This window comes from Cervus canadensis, chromosome 10 (genome assembly GCF_019320065.1).
Source record: "Cervus canadensis isolate Bull #8, Minnesota chromosome 10, ASM1932006v1, whole genome shotgun sequence".
NCBI classification, from domain to species: Eukaryota; Metazoa; Chordata; class Mammalia; order Artiodactyla; family Cervidae; genus Cervus; species Cervus canadensis.
In genome coordinates, this window is record NC_057395.1 from 30,010,811 (window position 1) to 30,032,604 (window position 21,794).

Consider the following 21,794-nt stretch of genomic DNA (forward strand, 5'->3'; position numbering starts at 1 on the left):
AGAAAGAAAGGGCAGGTGGATTTACCACTTTTCCTTTATTTACTTAGACAGTAAGCAAAATGCAGGAAACCAAACACTGCTCAGGTCACTCCTGGGAAGAAGTGAGTTGGCTGAGTGCTAATGACTGCCCCGGGCACCTGCCTTCCAACATGTTTACCCCTCCTCCTTGGTCTGTGTCTATCACCACAGTTTTAAGAAAGGGGGGTGGGGCACCACTGCGATTGTCAGAAAACCCCCAGCCTCCACCATGGACCACAGCTCCATGGGGATGATGGTTGAGTCCATATCTCTGGCTGTAACCCCCACCCGCAACCAGCAGAGCCTTTGTATCCGCCCAGTGCTACAATGTGGAGAGCATCCGTAGCTCGTGGCATGGAGCTCAGGTGACGGAGCCACAGCTGCACCTGGCTGAAACTTGATTAGCATTGATCAGATTCATGGAGCAAAGTCATGTAGGGTGATCAGTGGATAAGAAGCAGCTTCATTGAGTTCAGCACAGAGAATCTTAAGGATGGGATCCAATTGAACCCTAAGATTGTGGTTTGGTGATTTTAGAGAAATACCACTGAGATATGCCTAGGAATCACGATCATGGTGTTAGGAGAGAGGGTTGAGAGATACCTGGCTGGATGTGAAGGCTCTGTGGGTTCTGTGAAGTTAATCGTATTATAGCTCTTATGCTGCTGTGCTGTCATGTCTGACTCTCTGCAATTCCATGGGCTGTAGCCTGCCAGGCTCCTCTGTCCATGAAATTTTCCAGGCAAGAACACTGGAGTGGGTTGCTGTTTCCTTCTCCAGGGGATCTTCCTGACCCAGGGATTGAATCTGCATCTCACATCTCCTGAATTGGTAGGCGGATTCTTTACCACTGTGCCACCTGGGAAGCCTGTAATAAGAATTTATGTCTGGGTATTAGTTTCCTCATATCCCTGTAGAGGACAGAAAAGCCTGGCGGGCTGCAGTCCATGAGGTCGCAAAGATTCAGACACAACTTAGTGACTAAACAACAGCAACAACATTGGTTTCCTATGGTTGCTCTAACAAATTACCGCAAACTTAGTGGCTTAAAGCAACATGATTTATTACTTTACTGTTCTGGAGGTCAGAAGCCCCATAGGAGTTTTAGAAGGCTGAAATCAAGATGTTGGAAGCTCTGGAGAGAATCTGTCTTCTTACCTATTTCTGGAGGCTGCCTGCATTCTTCAGCTCGTGGCTCCACTCCTCAAAGTGCATCACTCCAGTCTCTGCTCACATCTTCGCATCTCTTTTTTCTGACCTTGACCCTCTTGACTCCCTCTTTACTTTGATTGTTGTAAAATATAAAATATATGTACCATAAAATTTGGCACCTAAACGTTTTCTGAAGTGTACTGTTCAGTGGCATTAATTACATACACAATGTAGCATAACCCTCACAACTGTTTCCAAAACCCTTCCTGGCCCAGGCAGAAACTCTGCCCATTAAGCAATAACTCCCCATTCCCTGCTCCTCCCAGCTGTTGGTAACCTTGAGTCTGTTTGCTGTGTCTGTGACTCTGCCTATTGCATGTATGTTATGTAACTGGAATCAGGCTGCGTTTATCCTTTTGTGTTTGTTTTTTTACCTAACGTAGCATTTTCAGTGTTCATCTGTGTTGTAACATATGCTAGAACTTCCATTCCTTTTTAAAAAAATCTTTTTCTGTGCTCGGTCTTAGTTGTGGCACGCAGGACCTTTAGTTGAGGCATGTGGGATCTAGTTCCTTGACCAGGGATCAAACCTGGACCCCCTGCATTGGGAGCTCGGAGTCTTAGCCACTGGACCACCAGGGAAGTCCCCATAACTTCATTCCTTTGGTGGCTGAATGATATTCCACTGAACGTGTATGCCCCATTTTGTTTATCTGCTCACTGGTTGATGAACACTTGGCTTATTTCCATTACTTTCGACATTATGAACAATGCTGCAGTGAACATTGGAGTATAAGTATCTGTTTTTAAGTTCCTGTTTTCATTTCTTTCTTTGATTTTATTTCGAATCCAAGAACATGGAATTGTGGGACTATAGGAAAATGCAACATTTAGTTTTTTCAGGAGTTGCCAAACTGATTTTCCACTGTAGCTGGACCATTTTACATTCCCACCAGCAGTGGGTGTGGGTTCCAATTTCTCCACATCCTCACCAACATTTGTTACTGTCTGTCTTTATGATTATAGTCATCCCAGTGCATGTGCGGTAGTTTCTTGTTGTGGATTTGATTTCTTTAATGACTATTGATATAGAACATCTTTCATGTGCTTATTGGCCATTTGTTTATCTTCTTTGGAGAAATGTCTATTTAAGTCCGTTTTTTAATTGGGTTGTTTGTCTTTTTGTTGTTGAGGTGTAGGAGTTCTTTACGCATTCTGGATATTAATTCCTTATCAGACATACAATTCGCTGATATATTCTTCCATTCTTGGTTTGTCTTTTCATTCGTAACAGTGTCCTTTTTGTTTTCATTGGAGCATAGTCACTTTACAGTGCTGTGTTAGTTCATAGAGTACAGCAAAGTGAACCAGTCATTCCTAAACATATATCCCCTCTTTTTTGGATTTCCTTCACATTTAGGTCACCACAGAGCACCGAGTAGAATTGCCTGTGCCCGTGCTATTCTTTATGCTTTATAAGAAGTAAAGTGAAGTGAAAGTTGCTTAGTTGTGTCCGATTCTTTGAGACCCCATGGACTGTAGCCCACCAGGCCCCGCTGTCCATGGAATTCTCCAGCAGGAATACTGGAGTGGATAGCCATTCCCTTCTCCAGGGAACCTTCCCGGCCCATGGATAAACCTGGGTCTCCTGTATTGCAGGCATATTCTTTACTGTCTGAGCTACCAGGGAAGCCCATTCCTTATATAGTAGTGTATATATGTCAATCCAATAGTGTCCTTTGATGCATAAAAGTTTTGCCTCCCTCTTATAAGGATGCTTGTGACTACACCCATTATCCAGAATTTGTTCAGTCACTCAGTCATATCCAACTCTGCAATCGCATGGACCATAGCACTCCAGGCTTCCCTGTCCTTCACCGTCTCATGGAGCTTGCTCAAATTCATGTCCATTGAGTCAGTGATGCCATCCAAATAGTCTTACTTTCTCAAGATCCTTAATTTAATCACATCTGATTTTGCCATGTAATGTATTCACAGGTTCTGCGGCTAGGAGGTGGACATCTTTGGCTAAGCCAATATTCCATCTAGCACAATTCATTTCAGGATATCTACAAAGTCAGAAATTGTGACTGTATTCATGCAAAAAGGTATAAGCAAGTGACTTTCAAGAAAGCAACCTGTCTCGTGTACAACTGTCATGTAGGGCTTCTGCCCTCAGTCCCCCTTTCACTCTGTGCTGGGTTACTTAGCTTCTCTGTTCATTCTTTCTTTCTTTTTTAATGTAAATATATTTATTTGTTAATTTTTGGCTACAGTCTTCATTGTTGTGAGTGGGCTACTCTTTGGTCGTGATGCACTGGCTTCTTGCGGTGGCTTCTCTTGTTGGGGAACACAGTCTCTAGAACCCAGGCTCAGGAGTTGTGATGCATGGGCTTAGCTGCCCCTAGGCACGTGGGATCTTTCTGGACCAAGGATGGAACCTGTGTCCCCTGCACTGGTGGGTGGATTCTTCACCAGTGAACCACCAGGGAAGTCCGATGTTTGTTTTTAAAATGAGAACCAATTGTCCTTCCTGTTTTCCTCCTCTGGGCCTTTAAGGGTGAGCTATGGGGCTTTTTTGTCATCCGCGTGAACCAGAAGTCCCAAATATAAAAGCTACTTTAGGAACATCACGAAAGCTGGCACACAGTGAGTGGATAAATACAAGCTAACAAATAAGGTTTATGTCTGGACCTGTATCAGAAGGAAAAATAACAGACCTGTGGAGATTAATGAGACCATGTCTCAGAAAACCTTTGAGCTCTTTGGAGGAAAAGCGCTTCGTAAACGCAAGCATTTCTACACCCTTCCTCACCCTTTTCCCCCAGTAGCAGCTGTGGTGCCTTTTAATTCCTCATACCTATCATAGAAGCCTATAATTATCGGAGGTAGTAATTGTGCTTGGGTGGAAAGGTGGCAGAGGGTGAAGATACCTTGGTAAGAACATAGGGCTAAATGCTGGATTAGTATCGGGGGAGGGCCTGACCCATGAAGTCACAGAATCTGAAAAAACAGCTCTTTTCCTGTGTTCCCAAAGCCTTCAGAACTAGTATACATACATTATAGACAGTCATCTCACTAATAGAATCTCCCCAAAAGAAATGCTCGGAAACGCAGACTAGGATATAAACCAGAGATGTCTGTCAGCATCATTTGTAATCGTGAAAGACTGGAAACGACCTCAGTGTTGCTTCCTACAATTGGATATGGTTAGATACATGACCGCATGAAACACCTTGTAATATTATGCCGCTGTTCAACACCTCGATTAATAATTTTTAACGATGTTGGGAAATGAGTCTGATCAAGTGTAAAAGAAAAAACAAGACTGCTTTCAATGTGAACTGTGTTCTCAGCAACATAATGTACTGATAGGGAGGAAAAGAGGGGTTAAGAAAAAGCAGAAGGATGCACCAAATGTTACCACTTGTTTCTTCTGCTTGGTGGAATTCTGGATGTGAACTCAGTAATCCGGGAAGGCTGTGTTCTCTTGCTTATTGTGTTGTCATTTCCTAGGGATGATGTTAACATGTTGGTTTGTTCTTTTGGTATTTGCCTTGCTTTGAGGAAGGATCAGAGAACTGAAGTATTAAAATCTAGGAGAAAACCATAGCTGGTGAAGGACTTCCCTGGTGGCCCAGTGGTTAAGAATCTGCCTTCCAATGCAGGGCACGCAGGTTTGATCCAGATCCCACATGCCGTGGAGCAACAAAACCCGGGAGCCGTAACTAGAGAAAACCTGAGCACCACAGTGAAGACCCAGTGCAGCTGAAATTTTCAAAATTAAAAAAAAAAAAAAACATAGCTAATGAGCGCTGAGATTACTATTATAGGTGTTGTTTTCGACATTTCTTTGAAAAGTGGTAAGAATGGAAGTGAAGATGATGGAACAGTCTCGTTTCTCTGCCTCCTTTCATATAAATTTAGCTATTTCCGATAAGTTAAACGAAACATTTTCTCTGGGCTATGCTAATGCTGTATTCAGCAGAACCTCCTTGGTCTTGAGGGCTGGTCTTGCCCACCCAGAACGTCTGACCCAGCTCCTGTAGTGGAGGTCAGGGTCCTTCCCACCACACGAATGGGCCTGAGAGGTAAGGATACTCAAAGGCAGTGGCTATGGGTCACCTTAAATTCCACCTGAGGGGGGCTGCCTGCTCACTGCTCTGGGGCCTGGGCCTCCCCGTGTCTGAAAGAGCCATTCGGACATGGAGATTCTGACCTTGGGATCAATATAAGGCTGCTCACCCTTTTCCAATCGCCTAAGACTTGAGCCAAGAGGACATTTTGCATCCTTTCACCTGGCCCTTTCCTGCATTCTATCCACTTCAGTGACTCAGGCTCTCCCAGAGCTGACACTGGCTGTGGGTTCCTAACAGTCTGGGATGCATTTGTTTCTTTCTTTTTAAGTATTTATTTATTTATTTATTTTTTGGCTGCGTGGGGTCTTAGTTGCGGCAGGCGAACTCTTAGTTGTGGCTTGTGGGATCCAGTTCCCTGACTGGGGATGGAACCCGTGCCCCTTGCGTTAGGAGTGCAGAGTCTTAGCCACTGGATCACCAGGGAGGTCCCTGGGATGTGTTTCTGAGCAAGGGAATTCTGACCCCTAGAGTGAATCTACATGGGTGGTTTTTACCTACCCTCTGCCAGCCAGTTCCAACTTTGCTTCATAAATGAGAACTTTTGTATATCATGGTCCAGCCACCATATTTTTCCTAGCTGCAGGCCTGGAGTTTCTGTGGCCTTGGTGTTGCTTCTGCTTGAGAGGTTTAACTGATAACATAGCAGAGCAACTTAAAAATAGCCCAGTAACTGCCTCTCTCTGACGCCAAAGATCTGCACCTCTCTCCCCCAGGCCTACCTGTCCTGGGACTGGGGCCCTGCCCTCCTGGCCTCCTGCCCCGCTGCTGGCTGAGTCCAGGCTGAATCCTCCTAAGGACCAGGAAAGGGGCCGTGGGGGATCCTGGCCTTTTTGCACTCAGAGGAGACCCCCTGGTATGTATTTCCTAAAAGTGTCTCTGGTCATAGAGTGGTTTTCTCAGACATGGTACAGTGATCACCTCTGGATGATTTCTCATTGCATCTGCAATGCCAGGCTCTGTGCTGGGAAGTGATGTTGAAATATGATGAAAAGCCAGGACCTAACTGCTTGTGGGCCGTAAATTCAGCCTTTAACTTTTTTTTTTTTATTTTTTCAGCCTTTAACTTTAAAAATTAGTGTTTTATTGTGAAATGTGTATTCTTATAGCATATGACATAATCTCAGTTGGCAGGTAGTACAGTATGTTAAAAAAAAAAAAAAAGCCTGGGTTCTGGAACCAGACCACCTGAGTTAAATTCTACCCTAGCCAGTTGGAAGCTGGGTGCGCTTAGGTCTGTTCCTTAACATCTCTGGTCACTAGTTTCCTTGTTTGTAAAATGTCTTGATAACGTCAGACCTACCTTAGAGATGGTGATGAGGGGTTATATGAGGGGTTTTTTAATATTTAAATTATTTATTTATTTATGTTTGGCTGCACTGAGTCTTCATTGTGGCATGCAGATTTTCTCTAGCTATGGAGAACGGGGGCTACTCTCTAGTAGCAGTGCACAGGCTTCTTATTGCAGTGGCTTCTCTTGTTATGGAGCATGGGTTCTAGGCTCACAGGCTTCAGTAGTTGTGACTCAAGGGCTCTAGAGCATGGGCTTCAGTAGCTGTGGCACTCGGGTTTAGTTGCTTCGAGGCATGAGGCATCTTTCCCGACTAGGGCTTGAACCCGTGTCCCCCGGGTTATATGAGTTTTAAACATGGAAAGCATTTAGAACAGTGCTGAGGATACAGGAAGCATTGAATAATAATGAATAAGTTCATTTTTAAATTGTAAAATGTGGATAACACAAAATTTACCATTTTAGTCATTTCTAGGTGCTCAGGTCAGTGGCGCTAAGTGCGTTCACATTTTGTGGCCATCACCACCATTCACCTCCAGAACGTCTTCATCTTGTAGAACTGGGACTCTACACTCATTAAGTAATGACTCCCCATCCTGCTCTGCTCCCAGCCCCTGGTAACCACCATTTTATGAATTTGACTCTTTCAGGTTCCTCACATAAGTGGAATCCTGCAGTATTGTCTTTTTGTGACTGGCTTCTTTCACTGAGCCGAATGGCCTGAAAGTTCATTCATGTTGTAGCACGTGTCAGAATTTCCTTCTCTTTTAAAACTGAGTAATATCACATTGTGGGGCTTCCCTGGTGGCTCAGTGGTAAAGAATCCACCTACAGTACAGGAGATGCGGGAGACCTGGGTTCAATCCCTGGATTGGGAAGATCCCCTGGAGGAGGAAATGGTAACCCACTCCAGTATTCTTGCTGGGAGAATCCCATTGACAGAGGAGCCTGGTGGGCTACAGTCCATAGGATCACAAAGAGTTGGGCACAACTGAGCACACACTCATGCAATATCACATTGTCTACACGACATTCTGTTTATTCCTTCATCTGTAAATGGGCATTTGAACATTTGAGTTGTTTCCACATTTCAGCTACAGTGAATAATGTTGCTGTGAACACGGGTGTACAAATATGGGCCCGAGTCCCTGCTTTCTCTTCTTTTGCCCAGAAGTGAAATTGCTGGATTCTCTGGTAATTCTGTGTTTAATGGTGTTAGGAACCATCCTACTGTTTTTCATAACAGCTGCACCATCATTCTCATGGCTTTAAACACTATCTACCAGCAGATGAATTCTATATGACTTCATACCTTTCCTGAGCTGTAGGTGAAGTGAGAGTGAAAGTTGCTCAGTTGTGTCTGATTCTTTGTGACCTCATGGACCATACAGTCCCTGGAATTCTCCAGGTCAGAATACTGGAGTGGGTAGCCGTTCCCTTCTCCAGGGGATCTTCCCAACCCAGGGACTGAACCCAGGTCTCCTGCATTGCAGGTGGATTTTTACCAGCTGAGCCACCAGAAGCCCAGCACGGAGGGAGGTAGGGAGCTGTAGGTAGATGTACACAATTGCCTACTGGGTCTTGTCAGTGTGATGTCTCACAGGCATCTTGAGTTTAAATATGTCCCAAACTGCACCTCTTACCCCACCCTGCTCTTTTCTGTTTTGGTAAATGACACTAACTGAGCGTCTGGTTGCCCCAAATAGCTTTTAAGCAGGATCAGCTATAGAATTTGCCAGACCTGGTGCTACATGAAGATGGGCAGGAATAGGGTGGTGAATTCCGCCTCCTTACAGGGTTGTGCCCCCATCCCCAGTGTACTGGCCATCCTGGGGGCATTGAAGCCTCTGTGCTGGGACCTGCCCAGTACCTGGATCCAGGGTGGCCCTGAACCTCCACTGAGGTCCCCACCAGCCTGGGGTGGGGACATCTCTTGGCATTGATCACACCCCCATGAAGCTGGCCGCGAATCCTTCTGTGAATCTTGGATTCCTTTTTTCCTGATCTTCTAAGTTCACTTTATCATCAAGACCTATGAGTCCGACCTCTGAAATCCATCTCAGCTCTTTACTTCTCTGTCTCTCCTGCCATGATGAACATCCAAGCTGCCGTCACTTCTGTCTACTATTAGAAGCCACCCACCTGGCTTCTTTCACTCACACTTGCCCCTCCCCCTACATTCCACACACAAGCTGGTGTGATTGTCTCCAAAAATAAACGAGTCCATGTTTACTGCCCGGTTTTAAAACATTTGTGGGCTCCTTGCCACGTATAGAAGGAGATGTCAGCTTCTCACCAAGGTGTACAAAGCGGGTGATTTCATAGCCCTGTGTGTTCCTCTTTTCTTTTCCAGGCATGGTTTCCTGTGTTCTACACCTTGAAGACGCCAAGGCTGGAATGGTCTCAGGGCAGAGTTTTTCCACCTGGCACCACTGACATTTTGGATAACCCTTTTCCTGTGGGTTTGTCCCTTGCATGGTAGGTCAGCAGTATCCCTGACCTCTAACCCTTAGATGCCAGTGTCACCACCCCCTGCCACCACCTTGTGAGGACAGAATGTCCCTGGACATTACCAAAAGTCCCCCCAGGGCCACCCGCTTCCTGTGCTTCAGAACCTTCCTTGGAGCCCTAAAGCCGTGGTTCCTCCTTCAGACTGGATCATTGCCCCCACACACCCTCTACCACCTTCACTCCGGTTGCATCTTCTTGTCCTTCGAAGAGCAAAGAATCTGCCTGCCATGTGGGAGACGTGGGTTTGATCCCTGGGTTGGGAAGATCCCCTGGAGAAGGGAATGGCTACCCACTCCAGTATTTGGTCTGGAGAATTCCGTGGACTGTAGAGTCCATGGCATTCATTGCAAAGTGTTGGACACAACTGAGTGACTTTCACTTTCACTTTCCCTGATCAACCAATATAAAGTTGTCTCTCAGTCACACTGTATTTGAGATTGCTATCTAAATACTCACCAGTCTCTGGTTTCACTCTTGTTTAATTATTTGTTTGCTTACTTTCTGTCCCTCCCCTCCAGCCCCCACCAGGATGCAAGCTCTTTAGAGTGGTCATGTCTGTCATTTTGGTTGAGTGCCGTATTCCTGACACCTGGAGTGGAACCTGGCATATGGTAAGTGCTTAGTGTATCTTTAGGCTTCCCAGGTAGAGAACCCACTTGCCAATGCAGGAGACATAAGAGACTCGGGTTCAATCACTGGGTTGGCAAGATCCCCTGGAGACGGGCATGGCAACCCTCTCCAGTATTCTTGCCTGGAGAATCCCAGGGACAGAGAAGTTTGGTGGATTACAGTCCATGGGGTCGCAGAGAGTCAGAGATGACCGAAAAGATTTAAAACACATGCAATGCATCCTTGCTGAATGAATGAATCCACAACACTTTGATTCTTATTTACTTATTTTTAAATTGAAGCATAGTTGATTTACAACATTGAGTTCATTTCAGGTATACAGCAAAGTGATTCAGTTATATATCTGTGTATACTTTTTCAAATCCTTTTCCGTTATGGTTTATTACAGAATGTTGAATATAGTTCCCTGTGCTATACAGTAGGGCCTTGTTGTTTATTTTATATACAGTAGTGCATATTTGATAATCCTAGACTCCTAATTTATCCCTCCTACCTTTCGCCTTTGGTAACCATAAATTTATTTTCTATGTCTGTGAGTCTGTTTCTGTTTTGTAAGTAAGTTTATTTATATCATATTTTAGATCCAACATAAAAGTGATATCATATGATATTTGTCTTTCTGTCTGACTTAGTATAATAATCTGTAGGTTCATCCATGGTGCTGCAAATGGCATTATGGCTGAGTAATATTCCATTGTATAAATGTACCACATCTTTTTATCCATTCATCTGTTGATGGACATTTGGGATGTTTCCATGTCCTGGCTATTGTAAACAGGGCTGCTATGAACATTAGGATGCATGTATTTTTTCGAATTATAGTTTCCTTTGGATACTTGGCCAGGAGTGGGATTGCTTGATCATAAGGCAACTCTATTTTTAGTTTTTAAAAGGACTTCCACACTATCTTTCCTGGTGACTCAGATGGTAAAGAATCTGCCTGCAATGAGGGAGACCTGGGTTCGATCCCTGGGTTGGGAAGATCCACTGGAGAAGGGAATGGCTACCCACTCCAGTATTCTTGCCTGGAGAATTGCATGAACAGAGGAGCCTGGCGAGCTACAGTCCATGGGGTCTCAAAGAGTCGACACAGCTGAGCAACTAACACTTTCACTTCACCTGCTATAGCAGTGTAGGACAGTTCCATTTTCTCCACATCCTCTCCGGCATTTATTATTTTTAATCATGGTCATTCTGACTGGTATGAGGTAGTATCTCGCTGTAGTTTTAATTTGCATTTCTCTAGTGATTAGCAAGGAGAAGGAAATGGCAACCCATTCCAGTATTCTTGCCTGGAGAATCCCAGGGACAGAGGAGCCTGGTGGGCTGCCGTCTATGGGGTCACACAGAGTCGGACACAACTGACATGACTTAGCAGCAGCAGCAGCAGCAGCAGCAGTGATTAGCAATGATGAGCATCTTTTCCTTGTGCCTATTGGCCATTCTTCTTTGGAGAAATAATTAGGTCTTCTATCCATTATTTGATTGGATTTTCTGGTCTTTTTGTTATTGAGTTGTATGAGCTGTTTGCATATTTTGGAATTTCAGCTCTTATAAATTCATAACACTTTGAAACTCATGCTTGTTTCTGTGTACTCATCAGGCCATTTTCATTTCTTTCAGTTCTTCCTCTTCTTTCCTTTTTATAGCCTCTACATTCCCTTTCTGATCCCCATTTCTGCTCTATTGTCTCTTTTCCTTCTCTTATTTCCCACATTTATTTGATCCAACATCTTTCATAACAGAAACACAGGCTAGTCAAACATGTCACAGATAAAGTCTTGGTGAAGTTGAATCAAGCAACAGGATCTCATGGTCAAGTTCATTGGACTTCGCATGGCAGCCAGGACACAGAAGATCCCAGTTGCCTGGGAACCAGACAGGACATCCCTGGGGGGCATCCCGGTGGCCTCCTGCTCCGCCTCTTTTCCCTCCTTCACTCTGAGTGTTGGCTTCTTTCTTCTCTCATTACGGCCAAGACCTGTGTGCCTCTTTGTTTATCTGGTGAGAAACATTATTTCCATCAATATTTCCATAGGCTTTTATTGAAGAAACGTGGCAGATTGAGCTAAAATGTCTTTATACCAAATTCAAACAAACCATTGGGGAAAGAATTCCTTGGCTCAACTTGGGGAAGAGTCTTTGTTGACTGTCTCCATGTGCCAGGCACCTCTAGGTGATGAGGATACAGAGGACTACAGGACAGACACAATTCCGTTGTCATGGAACTTACAGTCTCCGACACTGTACTTGCTCTATGTTTATTACTAAATGTGTATCAAGAACCAGGTCCTTACCTCGTGCCAAAGATATAGCAAACAAATCACACAAGCATAATTGTATATGGTGATGGGGTTAATTTTTTAAAAATATTTATTGTTTATTTGGTTGTGCTGGGTCTTAGTTGAGGCATGCAAACTCTTAGTTGCCACATGGTGACCAGGGTTCAAACCCGGATCCCCTGTTTGGAGGGGGGAGTCTTAGGCACTGGACCACCAGGGAAGTCCTGGCTGATAGAGTTTTCATCAGGTTTCTCCAGTGTGACTCTTTCCCTCCCCATTTCCATACCGTAAAGCTGCTGCATTTGAGGGAAGGGTTGGTGGGCTTCGCTTCCTGGACAGTGTGTTTTGTTCTTCATAGCTCTACTGAGGTACAATTTATATACGGCAGAATTCACCCATTTTAAGTGAACAGTTCATGTGTTTTAGTAAAATTTGATATAGTGTACCTGAGGAAAATGGTCTTGGCTGCTAACAGCCTAAGGATGCAGAGGATTTAAACATGCAAAGGCAGGGGAAGATTGCTCTAAGCAAAGGTCACAGCATGTGCAAGCCCCTCCTGGGAGCGTGGCGTGTTCAGGGAACTTGGGTGTGTCTGTGTCACCATCTTTCATTCACTATGCTCATAAATATTTTCCTCAGAACATTTAAAAGTCAATAGCATTTTATTGCCCAAATGTGTAAATTCCAGTTCTGTGAAGCACATGTTTTTCTAAAACAACTCCGTCCCTGTTGGTTTATCCAAGGTTTTACTGTAGCAGTGAGTAAATATTAGGATAGTAAAATTCAGAATGGTCCCTGAGGGGAGGATAAAAGTGTTAATAAGATTTCCCCCCCGCCTTTTTAGGCCTTGTTTAAATGAGAATGTAAAGTACATGTACTATTTCCTCTATGATTTATTCCCCTTTGGAACAAACCCACCACAACAAAATGAGAATGGGTAGGTGATTCAGAGGCAGAAGAAGGGAAAGGAACTATACTCAGAAAGATACCCTTTTACAAACTTAGAACCTGAAAAAAATCCAGTTAGCAAAAACACTGAAAGGCTGTTTCCACGTGGAAGTATCTATGCAGAAAGAAGATAATAAAATGGATTTGATGTACATATAGTATTGTCTTTGCCACGAGCTAACTTTTCTTATTTGATACCTTCCACATTAATGCATGTTTATTGTAGCAAGTGAAATAAGTGTATGAAGGTGAGACCAGTCATCTCCTTACTACTTCCAGCCTCTCCTCACGTTCCCCTCCCTGCCACACCTCTGTCCTTGTTCCTATAACATACTTCATGTTCCTGTGCGATTCAGGAGAAATGAACTCTGAAAGACTCTTCTGAACTGGAGGTTGTCATGATAATGCTTCTAGAGTTGCTGGGAGACACCTGAAGGGAATGTTCACCCAAGAGGTACCTTGTGTTGACAGAGTAGGGATAGAATGGAAAATCCAGTGTTTTGTTTATTTTTTCTAGGCTCACTGCAGGTGGCTGGCATCTCTGCCCGTGGCTAGGCTTTCTGAACTCCCTTGTCACTATTAGAAGCTTAGCTTCTGAATGATAGACCCAGCTAGAGCTGTGGCAGCATAAAGACCTGGGTTCAGATCCTGGCTTTGCCTCTTATGGTCTCTGTGATGTTAATAAATTTTGTAATGAACCCTTCCTAGGTCATGGAAGCATCACGACTTCAAATTTGAAACAGAGACCTAGTACCTATCTCTGGGGTGTTTGCAGTACCTACTCTTCTAAAATAAACATTTATTTATTTGGCTGTGCCAGGTCTTAGTTGTGTCACATGGGATCTTTGATTTTTGTGAGATCTAGTACCTTGCCCAGGGATCCAACCTGAGCCACCTGCATTGGGAGCACAGAGTCTTAACCACTGGACCACCAGGGAAGTTCACTACAGTATCTCCTCTTCAATCTCCCAGGTTATTGGATATCTCTGACGTCTTAGGATCCACAGCCAGAGACCAAGGCAAGTCGTATTTAAAGTGTCACAGGGAACTAAGAAGTTGGGCCTAACGTCTGTCTGTGAAACCAAGTGTCATAAGATAGGGAGGAAAAGAAGAGAAAGTATAGACTTGAGAATGTTAGTGGGGGCTTCCCTGGTGGTCCAGTGGTGAACACTCCATGCTTCTGCTTCAGGGAGCACGGGTTGGATCCCTAATCAGGGAAGTGGGATCCTGCATGCCACATGGCCAAAAAGAAAATGCATAAATAAATGGAAAGCTATTTTTAAAAACCTTAAAAAATTTTAGTGGGCTGAAGTGGATTTGGAGTACTCATTTTGGAAGGTATCCAGGAAAGTGAAGGTTGGGAGATGTAGAGATTGTTAGAAAGATGTTGAGACTGCTCAGGCAGTTAGGCTTCCAGTTTTCCTCTTCATTAGTTATGCATTGCTCCCATCAACAGAGGCAGGGTCCTGCTGTGGCAGACCTTTCTTGTTAATGACCCAGTGGAGTAAAAGATTCCGTGGCGCCCTGAGTGTCCCCAGAGGAAGGGATTGGGTCTGCCCAGTGCTTTAAGTTTGTTCTGCAGTTTAATATACATGTGTGTATATAATATACATGTGTGTTTGTGTGTGTGTGCCTGTCCAGTCGCTCAGTCATGTCTGATTCTTTGCGACCCCATGGACTGTAGCCCACCAGGCTCCTTTGTCCATGGGATTTCCCAGGCAAGAATACTGGAGTGGGTGGCCATTTCCTTCTGCAGAGGATCTTCTTGACCCAGGGACTGATGACCTGTCTCCTGCAGTACAGGTGGATTCTTGAACACTGTGCCACCAAGGAAGCCCTAAGTTTAATGTAACAGAAGTCTAAAAGCAGAGAAGCCCAATTAAGGACAAGTGGCAAACTTTGCCAATGTTGAGAGGGTAGTGAGGATAAACATTGACAACTGAAAAAATTAAAAAGATCATGTCAAAGAATTCATCCACATGAGGACAAAGGTCAGCACCCAAACACGAAAACTTGGATATTTACAGGTATTCTTTGGAGATACTGAAAATTTGGTTCCAAATTACTGCAATAAAGTGAATATTGTAATAAATTGAGTTGCACACTGTTTTTGGTTTCCCAGGGCTTGTAAAAGTTTTGTTTACACCACACCATAGTCAATTAAGTGTGCGAAGCATTGTCTAAAAACATATATATGTACTTTAATGAAAAAATGTTTTCTTGCCAAAAATTGTTAACCGGCATCTCAGTTAACCGGCATCAACATTCCACAAGTTGTAGTAGTAACATGAGAGATCACGGATCACCAACAAATATAATAATAATGAGAAAATTTTGAAATGTGAGAATTAGCAAAATGTGACTCAGAGACACAAGAGGAGCAAATGCTATTGGGAAAACAGCACTAATAGACTTCTTCGATACAGAATTGCCGCAGATCTTCAATTTGTAAAAAAAATGAAGTGTCTGTGAAGCACAATAAAATGAGGTCTGCCTGTACACAAATGTCCAAAAGGGGGGAAAAAATTGAAGAAAGATTCATCAGTTTATTCATTAGAACTGTAAATCACTTTAGGTATTTCAAACAGAGAGGGATTTAATACGCGGAATTCAGTCATAAAGCTGGTGGAAGAGCTGGGAGAGCTAAAAGGTAGAAGGGGGTGTTACCCAGGGACCAGAAATTCAAGGAGCTGGGGACACATTCCAAGCAGTTAGGGTCTGTATGTTGAAAGCTATTTGTTACCTAGTGTTCTAAGAACAGCTCTGTAGCTTTTCTGGTCTTTGTGCTTCCCTAATCTGTGGAAAAGGTCAGTTTAAATTCCAATCCCAAAGAAAGGCAATCCCAAAGAATGCTCAAACTACTGCACAGTTGCAGTCATTTCACATGCTAGTAAAGTAATGCCCAAAATTCTCCAAGCCAGGCTTCAGCAATACGTCAACCGTGAACTTCCAGATGTTCAAGCTGGTTTTAGAAAAGGCAGAGGAACCAGAGATCAAATTGCCAACATCTGCTGGATCATCGAAAAAGCAAGAGAGTTCCAGAAAAACATCTATTTCTGCTTTATTGACTATGCCAAAGCCTTTGACTGTGTGGATCACAATAAACTGTGGAAAATTCTGAAAGAGATGGGCATACCAGACCATCTGACCTGCCTCTTGAGAAACCTATATGCAAGTCAGGAAGCAACAGTTAGAACTGGACATGGAACAACAGACTGTTTCCAAATAGGAAAAGGAGTACGTCCAGGCTGTATATTGTCATCCTGCTTATTTAACCTGTATGCAGAGTACATCATGAGAAACGCTGGACTAAATGAAGCACAAGCTGGAATCAAGATTGCCAGGAGAAATATCAGTAATCTCACATATGCTGATGACACCACCCTTATGGCAGAAAGTGAAGAGGAACTAAAAAGCCTCTTGATGAAAGTGAAAGAGGAGAGTGAAAAAGTTGGCTTAAAGCTCAACATTCAGAAAATTAAGATCATGGCATCTGGTCCTATCACTTCATGGGAAATAGATGGGGAAACAGTGGAAACAGTGGCTGACTTTATTTTTCTGGGTTCCAAAATCACTGCAGATGGTGATTGCAGCCATGAAATTAAAAGACGCTTACTCCTTAGAAGGAAAGTTATGACCAACCTAGATAGCATATTAAAAAGCAGAGACTATTTACTTTGCCAACAAAGGTCCGTCTAGTCAAGGCTATGGTTTTTCCAGTGGTCATGTATGGATGTGAGAGTTGGACTGTGAAGAAAGCTGAGCGCCGAAGAATTGATGCTTTTGAACTGTGGTGTTGGAGAAGACTCTTGAGAGTCCCTTGGACTGCAAGGAGATCCAACCAGTCCATCCTAAAGCAGATCAGTCCTGGGTGTTCATTGGAAGGACTGATGCTGAAGCTGAAACTCCAACACTTTGGCCACCTCCTGTGAAGAGTTGACTCACTGGAAAAGACCCTGATGCTGGGAGGGATTGGGGGCAGGAGGAGAAGGGGACGACAGAGGATGAGATGGCTGGATGGCATCACTGACTTGATGGACATGTGTTTGAGTAAACTACGGGAATTGGTGATGGACAGGGAGGCCTGGCGTGCTGCGATTCATGGGGTTGCAAAGAGTCCGGACATGACTGAGCGACTGAACTGAACTATACTGAATCTGTGGGTTAGATTATAATTTCAAGGCTTAATTTTATGGCTTGTACAACATGGAGTCCCTATAGGGAATCAAGGCCATAACAATGACCCTGTAGTAACCAACAGGCTGTGAAAGCTGGTCCATGGCATCTTTTTTTTTTTTTAATGTTATTATTAGTTTAATTTTTTTTATTTTTATTATTTTTTATTTTTTTAAAAATTAATTTATTTATTTTTTCAGTGGGTTTTGTCATACATTGACATGAATCAGCAATAGATTTACACGTATTAAACTTTGACAAGCAGGTGAATCATTCAGCTGGGCTCCCTTGGTTTTGCCTTCCTCTGATTCAGCCTAGAGTTTGTTTGCTGATGGTTATGTAAAGCAAGGAATGGTGCATGTGCCCTTTCCTCCTGGGTGTGTTTTAGGGGGGAAGTGCATCTGTGCTCCAGGGGTGAGTTTAATGTTCCCAGTAGCATGATCCGATGGCAGGGCTGTTGAACATTTCTGTGGGCACTCAGGGTTCCATGAGTTTTTTTGTGTGCTTTCAATTTATTTATTTTTAATTAAAGGATAATTGTTTTACAATATTGCATTGGTTTCTGCCATACACCAGCATGAATCAGCCATAGCTTTACATATGTCCCTTCCCTCTTGAACCTCCCTCCCACCTCGCACCTCTTCCTGCCCCTCTAGGTTGTTACAGAGCCCTGGTTTAAGTTCCTGGAGTTACACAGCACATTTTTTGTTGGCTATGTTACATACCGTGAGTTTTTGAAGGAAGCAGTTTGGGAGGAGCTCAGGGGTGACTTTGCATAAAGAGGTGGAGAGGGGGCCATTTTGGTTTCCAGAATGCTATAATGTTCTCTCTCAGGCTGGCATGCAGTGGCTCATTCCTCAGCCTCCTCCATCGTCCTCTTGTGCCCTGGGTTGTCCCTTCCTGCTTTGCTTCCTTGGAGTAGTCCTCCCTGCATGTGGCGGGAACAGGGAACTGAACTATACTGAAGACCATCCCCCAGTTGGTCTTCCCATTGATAATGGCTCTATTGATAGAGTCTGTGGTTCCTGTGACAAGTCTATGGTTCCTGTGACAAGGGAGAAGTCTTCCTGTTCTGAGGTCCATGCTTGCCACTCTGGAGCAGGCTGATGGATCAATTTCCACAATTTCTATTGTGTTTACTCTTCCTTTAAGTGGGAAGATTCTGTATCAGAAAACACATATTTCCACTGAATTCTATCCCTAAGAACTTTCCAATCTTCCCAAAGTAGGGTCAAGTTCACCAGCCAGGGGTCTCCCCCAACCGTATCCTGTCTGCCCCCACATATAGCTCTCTTCTTCACACTCTGTTACTGGTAAAATCTTTTTCAGCAAGGGAGGGTCTTACTACAATGGTCTTCTAAGCTAAACTTGCCCAAGGAGTGGTGACATTCTGGGCAGCTTCTTAAAGAATATGATCAGAAAGCATGTGATTACCTCTCCTGAGTGTGATCCCCAGGAACTCCCAGACTCAAGAGTTCAGCTAGGCGGATCAAAGGGACACAATTTCTCCCATGCACTGTGATTGACGATGTGCAAAGCATTTAGAGCTTAACACACATTCTTAATTTGATCCTCACGTTCAATATTTTTCCCAGATGACAAAAGAGAAACTCAGGGATTAGGGAGCAGAGGATTGGTTATATAATAGAAAGCTGGGCCAGAAATCAAGATCCTCAGATGCTGACTTCTAGACCTTCTTTCTGTACCAGACAAAGGACTAGCCTAGGAAGATGTAATGAGTGTGGGTGCTTACAGCAAATGTGTCCTTGCAAAGGTCAAAAAGATGAATTTGCCAGAGCCTGGCAAGGGTACAGTTTTGCAAAGGAAGCCTTCTGTGAATGGTGGAGGGGTGGAGTGGTGAACAAGAGTATGACTGGGGAGGATCCCCTCCATAGATGAGACAGTCCTAATAGTCCCATACATTTTCCAAAGATAGTGTCTTTTGATTCAAAGACATTAGAAAAAGCAGGTCTATTCTACATGGTTGAAAGAAGACTGGTTTGACTAAAGCCCTGACAAAGGTAGTTGAATCGTGGTGCATGTTCATCTCTCTGATGCTAAAACTTACACCTTAAGAGGGGAAGGAGGGCTTCCCTGGTGGCTGCTTGCCAATGCATGAGACAAGGATTCAATCCCTGCTACAAGAAGATCCCACATGCTACTGAGCTACCAAGTCCATGTACTGCAACAGCTGAGCCTGTGCTCTAGAGACTGGGAGCTGCAACTACTGAGCCCATGTGCCCCTGGAGCCCACGCTCCTCAACAAAAGAAGCCACTGCAATGAGAAGCCCGAGCACCACAACTAGAGAGTAGCCTGCACATAAACAAAAAACCAGCACAGCCAAAGATAAATAAAATTATTTAAAAAAAATTTTTTTTAAAAAGAGGGGAAGGAGAAGAGACTTAAGATATACTAGTGTTTCTCTGCTGTAACACACCCCTAGACCTTATACTTCTGATATGTTGGGAATTGCTGACCAATGCTGAATCTCCAGGATTCAAGACTCATCTGGGTTTGCCTGGAGGGCTGGCAAGGTAGATCCCAGGCCTAGCACCAATCTTGAAGGGCAATCTTTTTTTTTTAAAAGATTATTTTATTGAAGTAGAATTGATTTACAGTGACAGTGTTGTGTTAATTTCTCTTGTACAGCAAAGTGATTCAGTTACATATATCTTCTTTTTTAAAAAATTAATTTATTTTTTATTGAAGGATAATTGCTTTACAGAATTTTGCTGTTTTCTGTCAAACCTCAACATGAATCAGCCATAGCATACATGTATCCCCTCCCTTTTGAAACTCCCTCCGATCTGCCTCCCCATCCTACCCCTCCAGGTTGTTACAGAGCTCCTGTTTGAGTTTCTTTAGCCATACAGCAAATTCCCATGGGCTATCTATTTTACATGTGGTAATATAAGTTTCCATGTTACTCTTTCCATACATCTCACCCTCTCCCTCCCTCTCCCCATGTCCACAAGTCAAGTCTATTCTCTATGTCTGTTTCTCCATTGTTGCTGTGTAAGTAAATTCTTCAGTACCATTTTTCTAGATTCCATATATATGCATTAGAATATGGTATTTATTTCTCTTTCTGACGTACTTCACTCAAAGTGAAGTACTGACTTCAAATGCATTAGTACTGACTCAAATGCATTCCTTTTTATGGGTGAGTAATATTCCATTGTGTATATGTACCACAACTTCTTTATCTATTCATCTGTAGATGGACATCTAGGTTGCTTCCATGTTCTTGCTATTGTAAATAGTGCTGCAATGAACAATGGGATACATGTGTCTTTTTCAGTTTTGGTTTCCTCAGGGTATATGCCTAGGAGTGGGATTGCTGGGTCATATGGTGGTTTTATTCCTAGTTTTTTTAAGGAATCTCCATACCGTCTTCCATAGTGGCTGTATCAATTTATATTCCCACCAACAGTGCAAGAGTGTTCTCTTTTCTCTACACCCTCTCCAGCATTTATTGTTTGCAGACTTTCTGATGATGGCCATTCTGACCAGTGTGAGGTGATATCTCATTGTAGTTTTGATTTGCATTTCTCTAATAATGAGCGATGTTGAGCATTTTTTCATGTGTCTGTTAGCTATCTGTATATCTTCTTTGGAGAAATGTCTGTTTAGGTCTTTTCCCCACCTTTTGATTGGGTTGTTTGTTTTTCTGGTATTGAGTTGTATGAACTGCTTGTGTATTTTGGAAATTAATCCTTTTTCAGTTGTTTCATTTGCTATTATTATCTCCCATTCTGAGGGTTTTCTTTTCACCTTGCTTATAGTTTCCTTTGCTGTGCAAATGCTTTTAAGTTTAATCAGGTCCCATTTGCTTGCTTTTGTTTTTATTTTCATTACTCTAGGAAGTGGGTCATAGAGGATCTTGCTTCGATTTATGTCATCGAGTGTTCTGCCTATGTTTTCCTCTAAGAGTTTTATAGTTTCTGGTCTTACATTTAGGTCTTTAATCCATTTTGAGTTTATCTTTGTGTATGGTGTTAGGAAGTGTTCTAATTTCATTCTTTTACATGTAGCTGTCCAGTTTTCCCAGCACTACTTATTGAAGAGACTGTCTTTGCCCTGTTGTATATTCTTGTCTCCTTTGTCAAAAATAAGATACCCATATGTGCATTTGGGTTTATTTCTGGGCTTTCTATCTTGTTCCATTGGTCTATATTTCTGTTTTTGTGCCAGTACCCTACTGTCTTGATGATTGTAGCTTTGTAGTATACTCTGAAGTCAGGAAGGTTGATTCCTCCAGCTTCATTTTTCTTTCTCGAGACTGCTTTGGCTATTTGTGGTCTTTTGTGTTTCCATATGAATTGGGAAATTTTTTGTTCTAGTTCTGTGAAAAATGCCTTTGGTCATTTGATAGGGATCACTTTGAACCTGTAGATTGCATTTGGTAGTATAGTTATTTTCACAATATTGATTCTTCCTACCCAGGAACATGGACTATCTTTCCATCTGTTTATGTCATCTTTGATTTCTTTCATTAGTGTCTTATAATTTTCTGTGTACAGTTCTGTCCCCTTAGGTAGGTTTATTCCTAGATATTTGATTCTTTTTGTTGCAGTGGTGAATGGGATTGATTCTTAATTTCTTTTTCTGATTTTTCATTGTTAGTATATAGAAATGCAAGTGATTTC

General features: G+C 43.1%; 1 long non-coding RNA gene across 1 annotated transcript in view; it reads left to right on the top strand.

Moving 5' to 3' along the window:
- The first annotated feature begins 6,036 nt into the window (after positions 1-6,036).
- The window catches only part of LOC122448400, a 33,166-nt gene continuing 17,408 nt past the window's right edge, over positions 6,037-21,794 (top strand). The window contains exons 1-3 of the long non-coding RNA XR_006271596.1: positions 6,037-6,162; positions 8,951-9,075; positions 9,627-9,719. This is a non-coding gene — a long non-coding RNA (uncharacterized LOC122448400). The remainder of the gene's footprint in view (positions 6,163-8,950; positions 9,076-9,626; positions 9,720-21,794) is intronic.